General features: G+C 42.7%; 1 protein-coding gene across 1 annotated transcript in view; it reads left to right on the plus strand.

Annotated features, from left to right (window-relative positions):
* The window catches only part of FRMPD4 (FERM and PDZ domain containing 4), an 881,306-nt gene that overhangs the window by 14,069 nt on the left and 850,716 nt on the right, over positions 1-16,521 (plus strand). The gene's annotated exons all lie outside the window — the stretch shown is intronic.

Raw genomic sequence — 16,521 nt, forward strand, 5'->3', positions numbered from 1 at the left:
AAGGGGCCCCTAAGGGACCCTCGCTGACCCTTAAGGCACACTGGAATATAATCTGAAACCTCACCTCATTCTCAGGGGAGGGCGGTGAGACCCAGAGAAGGTGGGCGGCTCACAATTGCTCAGCAGATCAATAATTGCACTTGGACCCAGTCTGGTGTTCCCTGGTCCCCAGGCTGGGGCTCTTTGCACTGGCCCTCTCTTCTACCTATGCCTGCCTGAGTCCAAAGACATATCCAGTTTTGAAGCCTCTAAATGTGATTCAACAGGAAGATATGTGAAAATAATGATGGTTACCAACCTTCCCTCCATCTTCCGATGACTTTTTAAGCTTTAGTTGCATGTTCCCTTGACGTATTGTTTGGGGACCAGGAAGTTGTGCTGTCAAGTGGAGGGATCCCAGCCACCCCGCTGTCCTTGCTGTGTCCTGTGCAGTGGGGGCTCGTAGACAGAAGCTGAGCCCAGCCCTGCTGTCAGCCCTCCTATCTGTCTTCTTTCCCTGAGGATCAGCATTCCGAGCGCAGGCACTATCCGCTTGTGATGTGAGAGTCACACATAGGAACAGAGTCCCCCAGATGATAGGTTTTGCTTGGTAGCTGATTCATTAATACTTGAAAATGAATAAAAGAATGCATGGGGAAGACTTTCACACACTGGGAAACATTTGGAATTTCTTTGTGAAGTCTCCTTTGGGCTTGAGCCTCAGGCCTTCAGTCCCCGTTATCCTCCCCGTTACCTTCTGAGATTTGCTACTGAAGATCCTGGGGAAAAATAAAAGGCTGGCAAGGAAGACACTTCATCTGGGGAAAGGCGGAAGACTCTAGAATGTGTCTCCCTTCTCTCAGTGCTAGTTCTTCTCTGGGCTTCATTCTCTTCTGTATCTAGAAGTTTCTAAGGAGAAAGTAAGGTGGGAACTTCAGAAAATACAGACATTTGAATGCTAGCTTTGCTGGGTAACCTTGGGCCAAGTACATAATCCCTCGAAGCTTTGGTTTCCCTGTCTCCCGTGGAAAGCAATGATGCCTAGCTCACAGCACCTCTTAGAAGATCTATTGTGATAATATCTGAAATAGCACTGAGTAATCTCTCCCCTGGATGTATGTCTCGCGGAAATTCTCCCGCAGATACATAAGGAGCATTTTAGAAGATGTTTCTTATGACATTTGTAGTAGAGGAGCATTGGAAATGCCACCATTGGCGTTGCGTGGGTGGGGGGGCGTTATTAGTAAACCATGATGAAAGTATAGTCTGGAATACCTCTTAGCAGTCAGGACCACGCTGGATTTGCACACAGCAACATGGGTAGATCTTAAAACCAGTGCTGCGTGAAAAAAAAAAGTCAGAGAATGCTCTGGGTCTAGATCCCAATGCAGCGCATGTAACATAAAATACATGTACACAAACACACTGCTGGATAAGGTCATATGCGAAATACAAAGGATACACATCACATACATTAGAATGGTGGAATAGGGGAAGGGGGATAGAAAATAAATAAAATGAGGCCTTGTAAAGTTCGATGATGAAAATGTGCCATACACTGGGGTAGTTGCTTAATTCAACCCTCTGCATCTAAAATCCCAAAATCAGATTGCTTAGCAGTGAGCCAGTGACACAGTAGGCCTAGTTGTCCCTCACTAGTTATACGGACACTAGAGCAGAGTTTCTCAGACTCAGCACTACTGGCATTTTGGACGGGATCATTCTTTGTCATGGCGGGCTGGCCTACGCATAGTAGGAAATTTAGCCGCATCTGTGGCCTCTAATAAATACATGCTAATAGCATCCCTCCCCCAGTTGGGTCAATCCAAAATATCTCCAGACATTGCCAAACGTCCCTAGCAGTACAGGGTCAGCCCTGACCGAGAACCACCGACTGACCCAGTGGCCGTAGTGACACTGAGACTGGGCTACCCAAAGCAGTAACATTAGCCTCCTGCTATGTGCTGGGTGAAGTTCTAGGTCAAAAATCTCTATTTGGTCTGAGAAATAGGTCCAGGCAGAGAAGCAAAGAAAGAAAAGAGAAGAACAAAGCATTAACAACCGTCAGACCTCTGTACGGCTAGCAAACCAGAGTTCCCTTTCCGAGGGCACTCACACTGGAAGACACTCGCATATTTCATCCGTATTGAAATTAAGCAAAAGCACTTTGTCATTATTAAGATGTGTGTGTATTTATACACATACACACACACACACACACACGCATGCCCACATATATGATTCTTCTTTCATTCATAAGAAGATAGTATCCTGAATATTCTTGTTTCTTCCCCTGTTGGTTCTGAGCGTGGTGACATATTATACTTTTATTTTGAGTCATCTTCTCAACAGGTAGACCATAATTTGACAGAGTGAAAGCATATTAATTCTTCAGGACAAATTTGGGAACTTTATATCATGCAGTGGGTGCTCAGTAAATACCCACTAGACAATATCTCTCATGATTTTGTCTGCCGTGTGCTACGTGTTTTAATGCGTTCTCGTGTACCTTGTTTTCTGTCACTTGTAATTTATGTCCCTTTGGAAAGGTAGACCTTAGGTTTAAATATATTATTAGCATCCCTTGAAAACATCTGTTTTGTAAACATCCCATCAATTCTGTTTCCACGACATGTTTATGATCAAATTGGAAGATGTTAGAAGAGGTAAAGAAAAGGGGAATAAGGATGTTACAGCTTTCTGAAACTCTGGCTGGTGCTAATTGAAAATGAAGGCACTTTTATTCCCCTTGTCATTTTGATGTATCTCTGAATTTTTGTAAACGGATTTTCTTTTAAGCTTCAGAGATTACGCGCTATGCAGTATTCCACCTCAGCTGGTGTAATTGATTAGCCACATCTTCCATTTTAACAGTGCAGCGGCTAGGGTGAAAAGTAATAGATTATAGTCCCAGCCTTCTAAATTGAACTTCAGTCTGTTACATTTCAGCCTGGGACAAAAGACTTTCCTTAGAGTGTCTAAGTTTCTCTTCAACATCAGCGTTTTCAAGTGTGATGCATACTTAATTTTGCAGAAACTATTCTTTCTACTTCAGTCTATGAAGATGTGCTACTTGGCTTTTCTATAAGCTAAAGTTAGTTCCTAAACTCAGATGGGTAGAAGACCAAAACAGGGCCTCTTCCTTTTTATTTATTAAAAAATATTTTTTTAATGTTTATTTATTTTTGAGAGAGACAGTGTGAGCAGAGGAGGGGCAGAGAGAGGGGGAGACACAGAATCCGAAGCAGGCTCCAGGCTCCGAGCTGTCAGCACAGAGCCCGACGTGGGGCTCGAACCCACAAACCACGAGATCATGACCTGAGCCGAAGTTGGACGCTTATCCGACCGAGCCACCCAGGTACCCCAGGGCCTCTTTATTTTTAGACAGTCAGTTGGTTCAGGGTCAATAAATGTATCTGAAAGAAAATGCTTTTATCAGATAACAGAAAAACTTGTCATCTTCCTGATCTAGTACACTATTTATGAAAATGCATTATTATCTCCTAAGCTTGAGTGTGTAGAATTGTAGCAGTTTAAAGGAAATTTCCATGGGGTGCCTGGCTGGCTCAGTCAGTAGAGCATGTGACTCTTGATCTCAGGGTCATGAGTTCAAGCCCCGTATTGGGCGTGGAGCCTACTTAAAAAAAAAAATTGTAAAGAAAATTTCCATTCAGAAATACACCTCAAAAAACCAAATTGAGAAATGAAGAGATTTCAGTGTATCAAAACTCCAGTATGCCCAAATTGTTATGTAAGGTAGGAATTTTTTCAACTGCTTTTAAAAATATGAAAAAGTGATTTATAAACCTGCTAACCTTTCAGTTCTTTGAACCGTTCCCAAATATTAGCTTTCTCATCACTGTGTTCCTGCTCGTTACACATCATCTCTCAACTTCTGTCCAGAGTGATGGGTGGTAGTGAAGTGTTGGTCCCCTACAGACGGGGGTTTGGAATCTGTGGGGTGGAACATGGGATGCTGAGAGCCACATGGTTTATTTAAGGTCCAAGCCAACGTGGAAGCAGCTGAGGTTCAAACTCCTTGAACTTGCCCTTCAGTAGCAGGGCCAAAGGGTTAGAGGTGGGCTGGGGAGAGGTCAAGACTTCACAGTTCAGAGACCAGTGAGGATAAGATTAGGGATTTGGGACTAGGCAGAATAGAGAGACCATTGTAAGCAGAGTTCCTTGCATGCTCTCAACTGTCCCCCCCCCCCCCATTGCGGTTCATGGACATATGTCACAGTTCTGGGGAGAGGGGACCAAAAGTAGGAGTCTTTTTTGTAAGTGATGGAATGCACCCATGTGCTGCTTGAGGCCTGTTGGGATTGTCCAAAGAGGGGGTCACTGGAGAGGCTTAGGGAACCACAGAGCCAACAACATTTTCAGAGGGGACCATGGCCACCTGGCCACAGAGCCCCACAGCAGGTGATGGAGAGCTGTGCAGCTGTCACGATAGAACACAGATGTAAGACATGTGGGGCTGGTGAGACCACATTGATGAGTACAGGTGAGCTGCAGAGAACGCTGTCTGCTCTTCCTTGTGTGACCTTGTGCCTGCTACTCTCCATGTTATTAGACCCCGCAGAAATAGTGGAAAATGCTAGCCACTTCTTATGACATCTGGCCTCTTTCATGGAAAGTAAATGTTAGTAAAACAGTGCTAGAACACTTGCTGTAGTTTCTTAGGATATTGCTCTATGTGGAACCTTTGGGGGAAAAAATCTAACTTACATTCTATAATCTTAACTCTAAGATTCTGGAAAATTTCTTAAGAGTGGGGAAAACATGGAAGCAGCAATGTATGTTACCCATGGGGAAGACATTTCTACTGAGGCATGATGTGCAGGCAGTGAAATGCAAAGATCTTAAGTGCACAGTTCACTGAGTTTTGACAAAGGAATACATCCATGTACCCATATCCTCAGTCAAGATGGGGAGGGAATATTTCTGTCTCCCCAGAAAGTTCCCTCATGTCCCTTTTCATCCAGATCTACCTCCAAGCTTTCTGCCTCCAATCCTAGGTGACCACTGTTTGATTTCTTCACTATAGAAGCTTTGTCTGTCCTAGAACTTGATGTAAAAAGAACCATACTATATGTACTCTTGCACATCTGGCTTTGTTCACTCGGCATACCGATTTTGAAATTCATTCGTGTTGTCGCGTGTATCATTAGTTTGTTCCTTTTTATTTCTGACTAACATAACATGGTATGAATATACTGCAATTTGATCATCTCATTTGTTGATGGAAGTTAGTTTCCAGTTTTTGGCTACCACGAGTAAAGTTCCTGTGAACATTTACATATGTCTTTGTGTAAACATATGTTTTCATTTCAACTGCAAAACTACCTAGGAGTGGAATACTTTGGAGTAAGAGTAGGGAAGATTTATAAGAAAGTGTGAAAACTGGGGCCCCTGAGTGGCCCAGTCGATTTAGTGTCTGACTCTTGATTTCCGCTCAGGTCATGAAAAAAGAAAGCATCAAGACTGTTTTCCAAATATATCACACGCCATTTTTCACCCCCACCAACAATATGTGAGAATTCCTGTTGCTCCACACCCTAGCTATCACTATTATTAATGCTAATCTTTTCATTTAAGCCATTTAATTGAGTTTATAGCAGTAACTCATTGTGCTTTTAATTTGCATCTCCTAATGACTAATAATGCTGAGTATCTTTTCATATGCTTATTGGCCATCTATTATCTTTTCTTGTGAGGTGTATTTAAAATATTAAGTTGTTTGTCTTTTTGTTATTGATTTGTAGGCGCTGTTTTTATCATGTAGATTCACGTACTTCCTCACGGATTACTATTACAAATCTGATCAAAGTTTGTGGCTTGCCTTTTCATTTTCTTTAAGGTGTCTTTTGGTGAGCAGAGGCAGTTAATTTTGATGAAGCGCATTTATCACTTTTTGTTTTCTGGGTAATGCTTTTTGGGTCCTGTTTAAAGAAATCTTTGCTTGCTACAAGGTCAAGAAGATATTTTCTTTTGATTTCTCAAAAACTTTTATGGTTTTTGCTTTTAGGCCTATGATTCTATGAAGGTATTTCTTATTTACTACTTACATACAAATCTGTCAGCGACATGAAAAACAATTTATATGACAAAACAGTTCTTTGTGAAAATAATGGCATGCAAAACATATGTCCTAAAAATAAGCTATTCAGAGTGGCCTATTAAATTGCAATCATGTATTAGTAAGCAAGTGATTTGGAAAATCAGCTGCCTTTCATTCTGTTGGGAGAGCTTGCTAATTAATGTAAAACCCGCTTTGTAATAATATGGGAAAGATTATCTATCTAGCTGAATTCAGTTTTGCTAACAAAAGAATGTGCAGGTTTTTACATGCATTTCTTTTACACAGATGCATTTCGCAATTTGAAATAATTTCTTATCAATGGCATATTGTCTCTGGAAATAGTTCCGGTTTTGGAAATCTCTTCCCTCAGCTTCTATGCAGAACTCATCAGCCCTTTTCTTTTATGAGTGGCACATGGTGAACCCTCCAAGAGGTGCTGAGAACGGTCTTTATCAGCAGCAAGGCCAGCTGTTATAGATGACTTCCATCTCTATTTCCAAGCAGAAACTCCAGAAAAGTTCGGTTTGCGCATGGAAATTCCTTCCTCTATTCTTCCTTCTGTCCTTCATCAGAAAGAATTATGAAGTAGGGGCGCCTGGGTGGCTCAGTCGGTTCAGCGTCCGACTTCGGCTCAGGTCATGATGTCACAGTTCGTGAGTTCGAGCCCCGCGACGGGCTCTGTGCTGACCGCTTGGAGCCTGGAGCCTGCTTCGGATTCTGTGTCTCCCTTTCTCTCTGCCCCTCCCCCGCTCGTGCTCTGTCTCTTTCTCAAAAATAAATAAACATTAAAAAAATTTTTTTTAAATAAAGCTATAGAAAAAAAGAGGAGCACCAAGGATATTCTCATTCATTAAATGTAATTTTCTTCTTAATTTTTACCTACATGATATATGTGAATAAGTAGCTATATTGGTCAGGTTTTCTAGAAAAACAGAACCAATAGGGTATATGTGTATGTATATGTATATGTGTGTGTCTATATGTGTACGTACATACATACATACATACATACATTTAAAAACTTTATTTTAGGGGCACCTGAGTGACTCAGTCAGTTGAGCATCTGACTCTTGATTTCAGCTCAGGTCATGATCCCACGGTCATGGGATCAAGTCCCGCATCAGGCTCCGTGCTGAGCGTGGAGCCTGCTGAAGATTCTCTCACTCCTTCTCTATCTGCCCCTCTCTCTGGCTCGTGCTCTCTCTCTCTTTCAAACAAAAAATAAAAATTTTTATTGTAAGAAGTTGGCCCGTGTGATTGTAGGGTTTGGCAAATCTGAAATCTATAGGGCAGGCTGGAAACTCAGAAGTTGATGTTGTAGTCCTAAGTTCTAAATGCGTATGGCAGACTAGCAGGCTGGAAACTCAGGCAAGACTGCTCTATTACAGTCTTAAGGCAGAATTCCATCTCTGGGAAACCTGTTTTTGGTCTTAATGCCTTCAACTGATTGGATAAAGCCCACCCACATATTGGAGAGTAATCTCCTTTACTTAAAGACAGCCGATTGTAGATGTTAATCACATGTACAAAATACCTTCACTAAACTAGGGTTTGACCATTCCACCGACAATAGCCTAGACAAGTTGACACATAAAATTTAACCATCACAATAATATTGAGCGGGTATTTGACAATTAGGTTATTTGGAACCAATATGTTTTATAATAAAGTCTAATTTTTCAAAAGTAATACCATTTATCACAAATCTTGTCATAAATAACTATATATATTCAATGCTCCGTATAATGAAAATACCTACTCCTGCTTACTTGAAGATAAACAATGTCTACCATATGCCATAGGCATAAAGTTATGGCTTAGTTTCAATAGAAATGATAAAGAGGGAATGGGAGTCTTTCGCTTAGATCCAGGCAGCAAATATACCTAGTGGTGTGATGTGAAAATGTTGAGGTTCAGAGCAAATGGTCAAGAAAGAATTCTTGAGACATCTTCGGTGCAAAAGGGTGGTTTCATTAAAGCATGGGGACAGGACCCCTAGGCAGAAAGAGCTGCACTGGTGTTGTGAGGGGTGGCTGATTATGTACTTTCAGGTTGAGAGGAGGTTAAGGATAGTGTAAGTCTCTAAAGAATTTGGAAACAAAGTTTCTGGGACCTTGAGGGCTTAGCTGTTGTTAGGAAAAGGTCATTTATTACCGTTTAGTAAAACCTCAGCCATGAGACCCTTCAGATGTATATCAGTGGGCCATATGCTTGGGGTATGATTGCTAACATACATCTTGTGCGGGGGTTGGGGGGTGCGGGGAGTAGAAATAAAGGGAGTTTCCAAAGGAATTTCTTTTTTTTTTTTTTTTCAACGTTTTTATTTATTTTTGGGACAGAGAGAGACAGAGCATGAATGGGGGAGGGGCAGAGAGAGAGGGAGACACAGAATCGGAAACAGGCTCCAGGCTCCGAGCCATCAGCCCAGAGCCTGACGCGGGGCTCGAACTCCCGGACTGCGAGATCGTGACCTGGCTGAAGTCGGACGCTTAACCGACTGCGCCACCCAGGCGCCCCTCGAAAGGAATTTCTATATGTTAAAGGAGACTTACAGGATCCTGGAGGTTGGGATAATGTTAAGATTGCCTTTTGCCATTAGTAGAGTGTCAACCTCGAGGCAGTTGAGTTCCTAGAGGAAGGTTCCTCTGCCTGTTTCAAGGACTTGTCAATGGGCTGTAAGTTGTGAGGAAATTTAATTTTTGCCTTTGCCTTTGTTCTCCACATCATGGTGGATAACCCAAGTCTTGTCTTTTCCATGCTCAGCGCAAAGCCTGATGTGGGGCTCGAACCCACGACCCTGGGATCATGACCTGAGCTGAAATCAAGAGTCAGATGCCCAATCGACTGAGCCACCCAGGCACCCCACCTTATGTGATGATTTAAAATATGTCCACAAACTCTTTGACACATTATTCAATAAGTGGAGTCTAATTCCTCTCCCCTTGAGTGTGGCCTTGACTAAGTGTCTTGCTTCTAATAGATAAAGGTGTAAGTGATGATACATGACTTCTGAGACTACATCATAAAAGGCATGTGGGTAAAAGATGCTCAACATCACTCATCATCAGGGAAATGCAAATCAAAACTACAATGACGTATCACACCTGTCAGAATGGCTAAAATCAAAAGCTCAAGAAACAACAAGTGTTTGGTGAGGATGTGGAGAAGGAACCTTTGTGCACATTTGGAGGGAAAGCAAACCTGTGTAGCTGCTGTAGAAGACAGTATGGAGGTTCCTCAAAAATTTAAAAATGGAACTACCCTATGATCTACTAATCACCCTACTGGGTATTTATCCCAAGAATACAGAAACACTAATTCAAAGGAATATATGCACCCTATGTTTATTAGCAGCATTATTTACAATAGCCATATATATATATGTGTGTGTGTGTATATATATATATATATATATATATATATATATATATATATATAACCTCTTTATCCATTTGTGTATCAATGGACACTTGGGCTGCTTCTATCTATCTATCTATCTATCTATCTATCTATCTATCTATATTATATATGTAGCATATAGATAGGTCTCAAGCATGCAGCTCTTGATCTTGGGGTTGTGAGTTCAAGCCCCACACTGGGTGTAGAGCTTACTTTAAAAAGGGGGGGTGGGGTGCCCAGCTGGCTTAATCAGTAGAGTGTGCAACTCCTGATCTCAGGGCTGTGAGTTCAAGCCCCATGTTGGGTATAGATTACTTAAGAATAAAAAAAAAATCTAAAATATATAAAAGCATAAAAAAAAGAGCACACTTATGATGAACACTGGGAAATAAATGGAATTGTTGAATCACTATATTATACACTTGAAACTAATACAATATCATATGTTAACTATACTGGAACTAAAATAATTAATGAGTTAATTAATTAAATGGCCTGAGGCTTCCTCCTTGCCCACTCTTAAATTGCTCATTCTGGAGAAAGGCAACTGTCATGTCATAAGGGCATGGAAGCAGCCCTTTGAAGAAGTTCATGTAGCAAGGAACTGAGGCCTCCTACCAGTTGCCAGCATCAACTTGTCTACCATATAAGCCTTTTTGGAAATAGATCCTTCAGCCCCAGTGAAACTTTCAGATGACTGTATGACTATATCCCAACTAATATCATGACCGCAGTCTCATGAGAGACCTTGAACCAGAACCAGTCCCCTAAGTTGCTTCCAAGTTCCTTACTCACAGAAACTGTAAGATAATAAACATTTTTAAACTGCTTATTTTTAGGGTAATTTCTTATGTAGCAATAGATACCTAATACACTTTCCTTGGTTGAATCCCAATTTGGGCATTTCCACATCCTCATTCCTTAATAAGTCTTCATCCTGACTCACTCAAGGTTCCTAGGAGCATATCTGCAGTTCCCATTACCTTCGAACATCTCATATTTAAAATAATATTCGTTTCACAAATTCCCTTAAGTTATGCCTTGGATTGATTCTCACATGATCAGTGTTATATTTTCTTCTGGTATTAAGGCTTTACACAATGAAGCATGTTGTTGGAATTCTTCCTCATTCTTCAGAGAGGAATTCCCGTAAGTTGGGGATAGTTTTAATGTATTATGTCTATTCCACATTTTCCTTCCGGATATTAAGAATTCAGTGATATGACTTCATTCTGATAAAGTCCTTTGGACATGAAGGAGACACATCCTCCTACTTTGTGGTCTGTGGTTAAGAAATATAACACATATGCTAAAATTTTACAGCATTAGTTCTCAACCCTAGCTACACATTAGAATAACCTGATGAGGGACGCCTGGCTGGCTCAGTTGGTAGAGCGTGCAACTTTTGATCTCAGGGTTCTGAGTTCGAGCATCACATTTGGTGTAGAGATTACTTAAAAATAAAATCTTAAAAAAAATGGAATCACCTGGTAGTCTTCATAAAAATTTACATCAGAATCTCTGTTGGGGTGGGGACAGGAATTTGTATTTTAATAGGCTTCCATGTGCCTCTATTAGGCAGCCAAAGTTGGGACCACGCTTTGGATCATACCCAGCATAGAATTTAGTCCTTTAGTACCAGCTCTAAAGAAAGCACAGTGCTGGTGGTTCTGCTACTATTTAGCTGTGTCATCTTTAGAAAGTCAATCTACCTCCTGGACATCTGTTTTCTAAAATAGAGCAATGGTTCTAAATCTTGATTATAGTACTGGGGAGATTTAAAAACACTAATGTTTTGAGTCCTACCCCTAGAGATTCTAATATAACTGTTTTGGGATGTGCACTGGACATCAAGATTTTGAAAAGTCCCCCTTGGTGATTCCAAATATTCGGTCAAGGTTGAGAACTAGTAAAGAGATAATTCCTAAGATCCTTTCCAACTCTGTTTTTATTTTCAATGCCAATGATTTTGGTGGCCACAGTCCATAATATGAAAATATTTGACACTCATGGGGAGAAGGCATTCTCAAGCGACATAGCTGACTCTTGACATATAGATACCATTATTCATGAGTTATTTGAAGTTATTCAATGAATAGAGTGGTTGGAACTGGAGAGGGTTAATCATGGAACACTTTCAGAGGAGTTGAGATTTTAGCAAAGTTGGGAAGTCAGGGAAGACTATGTAACAACTAAGAGGAGGTTTCATGGATTGTGCATGAACAAAGACAAAAGGCCAACTTACAAACATTTCCCTAAACTACACACTGACTGATGTTTCCATGGTTGCTCCCCTAACAACCCTAGTTGTTTTTTTTTTTAACTCTAACAACCTTATTGTCTTGATACGGGCACCATGACAACAAATAAAGTACACATCTTTTCTTTTTATTCCTTGAATGGTGTGACAGAGGAGTAGTTGTGCTTTCATTTCTAGAAGCAGGAATGGAAACAGTAATTTCAGTAAGAGATATCTGTAGTAGGTGGTCTCTAAGATGTCTTCAATGATCTCCAGCTCCTGGTGGTCATGCCTTTGTGTAAGTTCCTCCCTTTGAGTATGGGCTGAACCTAGTGATATGCTTCTAACCAACAGAATACAGCAAAAGTGACTGGATGTCCTTCTGGTATTATAAGACTTATTTACAAAATAGTCACACTCTCTTTGACTCACCTCATGGGCCATCTCTGAATGAAGCAAACTGGATGAGGCCAAAGTGGCAAGGAACAAAGGGTGACCTCTGGCCAACTGCCAGTGATGACCTGAGGCTCTCCGTCCAACAGCCCTTGAGGAGGTAAATCTTGTCAACAATCACTTGAGTAAGCTTGGAGGTGGATTCTTCCCCATCAAGCCTTCAGATGGGAGAGGCTCCTGGCAATTACATCACTGGTTCAGACCCTAACCTGTATTTTCCTAAATATGAATTTTCCAGTATGCCAGGCTGCATTTATAACCAATCATTGTGATCTGGATGGGTTATTCCCACCTCCATTTACTGCCACACAAATATAAAAAATGACCCCTCTCCCCCTTAATACACACCAAGGTTTGTGGAGTTATCACCATCACCATCATCATCATGTCTATCATTTCTGTGGAGAGAGCAATAAGCAATGCAACCCCTTCTTTTACTTCTAGTTCCAACTTCAGTTGCTAAAGAACAAAAATCCAATGGAGTAAATTTGAAGACCCATTTGGCTTTATGAAACCATTCACAAATGGGGCAGCATCCCATCCAGCAAATAGAGGGGTTGCTCTGAAGAGATGTACAAAATGGAAGGTTTCTTTCTTTGTTACTTTCTTTTTTAATTTTCATCCAAATTAGTTAGCATATAGTGCAAGAATGATTTCAGGAGTAGATTCCTTAGTGCCCTTTAGCCATTTAGCCCACGCCTCCAACTCACAACCCCTCCAGCAACCCTCAATTTGTTCTCTGTATTTAAGAGTCTCATGTTTTGTCCCCCTCCTTGTTTTTATATTTTTGCTTTCCTTCTCTTATGTTCATCTGTTTTGTATCTTAAATTCCTCATGAGTGAAGTCATATGGTATTTGTCTTTCTCTAATTTCGCTTAGCATAATATCCTCTAGTTCCATCCACGTAGCTGCAAATGGCAAGATTTCATTCTTTTTGATTGCTGAATAATACTCCATTGGGTGTATGTATGTATATGTGTATACATATTCATATATGTATATATGTATATGGTATATGGTATGTATATGTATACATATATATGGTGTGTGTGTGTGTGTGTGTGTGTATATATACACACCCCACAGATACCACATCTTCTTTATCCATTCATCTGTCGATGAACATTTGGGCTCTTTCCATACTTTGGCTATTGTCGATAGCACTGCTATAAACATGGGGGTGCATGTGTCCCTTTGAAGCAGCACACCTGTATCCCGTGGATAAATGCCTAGTAGTGCAATTGTTGGGTCGTAGGGTAGTTCTACAAGATGGAAGGTGTCTATGGAAAAGAAGGTGAGGCAGGGAAATTATTGGCAAAACAAACAAAAAAACATTATTCCAGGCAAGGCTACTTTCTCTTAGGGTTAAGACCAGAAGATATTAGCATGTAGATTACCTGCTGTATCTTTGGTGGGGGATGAAGAGGGCCATGTGACAGATTACCTCATTGGTGCTTATGGGGAAATTTCCCGACTGACCAGTTTTGGACTACATTTCTGGGGGAGGTGGAAATTGCAATTAGGTTAGGTACTAAGCCATGGTTTAGTGTTTGGGCCTAAGTGGCTCCATTTGGGGCCTGTGATTTTCCTTTTAATATTTGGAAATAGGTTTCGTTTTGTTGCATCCACACAACTCTTGAAACAGAATGCTACGGGCACCAGTGACAGTCACAACAAAGTTTATTGCAATGAGAGGCAAGGCCGACCGACACTCTTGATCAGAGTGTGGCCTGGAACAGCCGGGGTACAGAGTTTTTATAGCCGACCACATTGTCTTATCATCACCTGGGAACAAAGAAATAGTTCCCAGATGGGGGTGGAAACAGTTCAGACATGCCCTTGCCCCAATCCAATCAAACACTAATCCAGTTGATTTTCCTTGAACTTTTGTTCCCTTGATTGATAGGACAAGGCTGTTAATCTCTTAACCTAGTGTCAAAACAAAGCTGTTATTTCTCAAGGCTACAGGTTAGCCCTACACTACAATTTAACCCTTACAGTTTTCTTTGCCAATGTTAATTGTTTCGTAGTGGTTGCTGGAACTGAGTGTTGAGAAGGATCCTAAGGAGGCCAAGTCTAGGCTCTGTTACAGGCAAAAAGAGTTGTGATCAGAGATTAGTCGGGGGTAGGGTATACTTGACAAGAATCATTCTCTCTAGTAAACGTGATGACGGGGTTTTGGAGTGGTGTTGGGGGGTGGGGGTCCAGAGCTGATGGCCATGAAAGAATTCTTGAGACATCTTTGGTGCAAAAACGTGATTGTATTAAAGCGTGGGGACAGGACCCGTAGGTAGAAAGAGCAGCACTGGGGTCGTGAAGAATGACTGGTTATATACTATGAGTTTGGGGAGAGATAAAGGCAAAAGGGAGGCCTCCAAAAGGACCTTGATATGCTAAAGAGGATTCCTATAGCTACCTGAGGCCTCACTATTGTCAAGCTAAGGTTGTTTTCCCTCTGGTAAGGTATTAACATTGTAACCGTAAGGAACTCCTGGAAGGCTGTTATACTCGGCCTATCTCAAGTATCTGTCAATGGGCTGCAGGTTGTAAGGAAATTTAATTTAACCTACCACTTCCTTCTGGCCTTTGTTCCCGACATCACTGTGGAGGGGAGGGTGATGCTAGGGCTCAGGAAACTGAGTCTGTAGGTTTCTGGAGATTAGGCTATTGATAAGATTGTCTTCTTCTTATAACTTACTAAGATATTTGTAAACGGATGGAGACTCCTGGCCTGCACGACTGAGATCTTTATCAGTTAACCGTTGGTTTTTCCCTTTCCTTTGTTCCTGGGCGGCCAGGAATACCTGAGGAATGTGAATGCTGGCGGGCGGTGGGGGGCTGCTGCTGGCAGGGTGTCAGCTTGCCTTTTGCTCCCTGACTACTGACTGTCAGGCATCTAGGTTGGAGGACCAATTCTTCCTGGTTTTGTCTGGAACTTTCCTGGTTTTAGCAAGGAAAACCAGGAACACCATCCTGGCACCACCCTCAATCCCAGGCAAAGCGGAACGGCTGATCACCCTATACCCAGGTATCTTTCTCAAAGCCAGGAACACTGGGAATTGGGTGTACTGCAATACCTTGCTACTCAAACGTGATCCAGGGACCAACTGTATCAGTATCCTCTGGGAGTTTATTTACAATGCACAATCTTCGGCCCCACCCCAGACTTACTGAAGCAGAACCTGCACTTTTACAAGGTCTCCTGGGGATATGCCCATTAAAGTCTGAGCAGCTGCCCTGCTGGAGGATCACTGTTTATGGATCAGTGGCTCCCAATCCCTTTTCACTTGGAGCACCCAAAATTGATCACATCACCCATGTGACATAATCTCACATACACACTCCATGCTCTGAAGTGGCCAATGGCACACCTCTTTCCCAGATTTATACGAACAGGAGAGGAGGGAGAAGTGAGGCTATATTACACAGCTATGGTGAAACTGCTCTAATATTTTAGTGACACAGCAGTATGTGGGGGTGCTGTAGAGGGGAACTGCTGCTTGACACTTGCTCCAACAGCATGTTGGCCCTGAGAGAAGGGGAGGTTCATTTGTCCTCTCTTGCTCCGTGTTCACCCTTTGGCCATGGGGTCGGTGGCGTCCGTCCCAAGATCCCCCTTCTAGATACTGGTTGGGGGAGACAGGAATTGGATTTGTGAAGTCTCGGGGTCCTTAGACCAGTGGTTCTCAAACTTGAGCATGCATCGGAATCACCTGGAAGGCTTATAAAAGAGATTAGCGGGGAGCGAGAGTTGCGGGGGCCGCCTGCTGAGCGAGCAGGCGCTCTACGGAGAGAGAAGGAACGCACGGAAGGAGAAAGAAGCCGGAAGATCTCACACCGAAAAGCAACAGTGTAGGAAGCTAGGAAAGAGGAGGTGCCGGCGCTCCCTAAGGCCGCTCACCCCAGTTCCCACGCGCCGGTTTCCCAGGAAGAGGGAGGGGGGCCAGGGGGCGAGCTGGCTGGGTTGATGAGGCGGGGCGGAGCAGGCGCGTTTGGAAGCTGCCCGGAAAGCTAAAGCGCGGGTTGGCGGGGCGGTCTCGGGGGGCGGCTCCTTGGGACCGGAGCGCGAGCTTCTGAAGGAGGGATAACCTCGCGAGCTCTGGTGGCGAAATGCCTTTTAGTAATAGTTAATCTTTTACGATTCTCGAGTTTTACTAGGGCCCGTCTCTCACTATTGGGCGAGGGGTCCTTTAAGGGGGGAAAAAAAGAGAAGCCAATTGCGGAAGTCTCTTGCAGCTCCTCCCCTCCAGCCGGCGCGCGCAGCACGGGCGGGCACGTCCTTGCTGCGCCGGATACGTCATCACGGCCTGCGCCCGGGGCGGAGCGGGGCGGAGCCTCTGGGTCAAGGACGAGCCTGCGCAGAGCGTGG

Source organism: Prionailurus viverrinus, chromosome X (assembly GCF_022837055.1).
Source record: "Prionailurus viverrinus isolate Anna chromosome X, UM_Priviv_1.0, whole genome shotgun sequence".
NCBI lineage: Eukaryota > Metazoa > Chordata > Mammalia > Carnivora > Felidae > Prionailurus > Prionailurus viverrinus.